This window comes from Morone saxatilis, unplaced genomic scaffold, assembly GCF_004916995.1.
Source record: "Morone saxatilis isolate NCDOM2014 unplaced genomic scaffold, NCSU_SB_2.0 Contig16, whole genome shotgun sequence".
Classification (NCBI taxonomy): Eukaryota; Metazoa; Chordata; class Actinopteri; family Moronidae; genus Morone; species Morone saxatilis.
The window spans coordinates 1590256-1592213 of NW_023339718.1; positions in this window are offsets into that span (position 1 = coordinate 1590256).

Genomic DNA, 1958 nt, shown 5'->3' on the forward strand with positions numbered 1-1958 from the left:
TGTTCTATTCTACTGTATTTATCCACAGTACATGACAGCACTCGTAAACGGTCATATCATTTACCAGTAGGTCTAGTATTGACACATGTAACTCCAGTTTTAATGAAAGATGCTCATACCTTTCCAATTTCAGCTCAACCCTTAAAGAAAACTGCCTTTTGTTGTGCATTATATTATACAAATATATATTAATCTTTTTGTTTGTTGCAACAGACCCGGATTAAATTCTGGTAAGTAAAATAAGAGCAAACTAAAATGCTTTTGTCTGTACAGTAAGTGTTATTCATGTTGCAACGGTTAAAGCTAAAACAGGTTTGTTGGCTGTTTAGTTGACACTACTTCCTTTACCAAACCTGTAATAAGTCACTAACTGTGTCTTACTGTTGATGGAAAAGTAGAAGAGAACGTGCAGAGAACAGGTTCAGGTAGCAAAAAACAACTTTGTCATTTTGGATTTCCTCAGAAGTAAAGGTAAGAATTTAACACATCTAATGGTTGAAAATCCCCTTTTATGTAACATATGAAGTGGAAGTGAAGTGCAGTGTTTTAGTTAAGTTAGGCCACAGTGGTCTGATCCTGCAGTAAACTTTTATTTTCCTTGGGGAGTTGTTTTTCTTGCAAATTTAAATTATCATAAAAAAGGTTTTCTAAATAAACCAGATTTTGCATAACATTACTTCAGGTTACAGCATGGCTCCAAACAAACTAAAATGATTTATTTTACTGTCTGTAAAACAGAGTGTTTAGAGAGTATAAAGTGTTTAACAAATTACCTCCCGGGGATCAAGTACTGATTCTAATTTCTGATTCTGAGAGTTGACCAGTGTAGCACTGAACTACACACATGAACTTACCTGAAAATTGTGTTTGTGAGTCAAAGAAAAACCCTTTCATTTTCCAATAAACTAATACTAACATAAATAAATGGAGAAACTGAATTGTAGGCTTTAATTTGTATAAAGTAGCTGAAGGGTTATTGTAGTTTTAAAAGACTCTTAGTATTATGAATGGGACTATATATGTGACAAGGTTTAAATGTAGTTACCAACTGAATGTATGAATTATTAAGTAAGTTGACAAAGTGTAGAAAAGAGTTTTAATATTTTGGAAAGTGTGAAAGAGATTGGGATAAAATATTATTAATTCCACCTGCATAGAGTCATTGTAAACTTGCTAATACACACTGGAGAATGGTGTGTTGCCCAAACCTCCATGTGGCAAAGTTAAAAAAGTTAAATGGAAGTGCTGTCTTAGTTCTTTGTTTTTGATTGAATGTGAATGACAAAGAGTGTGAGATGGAGACACCATGGAGTAAGTTTAGCTCTCTGACTACTATGAACACGTACATACCCACTTCTAAATCCCCTCTGATACTGATCATTTATTATTGTCCAGTTTTCATGAGTAGAAGGATTAAGGAATAAGGAATACTTAACTCAAAATGTATTCTCAATCGTATGTGAGGCCAGTATTGCTGCAAAGTCTACAACTCTTCTGTGGCTAATGTATGTATAAATTTGTTTTTCAGTTCCCACAATGTTATTCTTAAATGTAAACGTTCCCTAAAAAACATTTTAAAAATGTTTTATGATAACCTTCTCAAATTATGCAAATGCACTTTTTTAGTGTTTGTACACACATTTGGGGTATTTGGGTGACCTACCAACCCAGAAAATGTGAAACAAATCAACCCAGTCCTTTTTTTGTGGGCTGCCAACAAGACCTGAGATCCAAGGAGCCTTTTTTCTGCTCCCCTTCCGCTGTAAGAAGCTGATTTATTTGCATTGCACCACTTCCCCTCTGACTAACCACCTCCCATAGAGAAGAGCTGCCCTGTTCCTGAAAGCCTGGAGCTACAGTGGATATAAAAAGTCTACACACCCCTGTTAAAATGGCAGGTTTTTTTATGTAAACAATAGAGACTAAGATAAATTATGTCCAAACTTTTTCCACCTTTA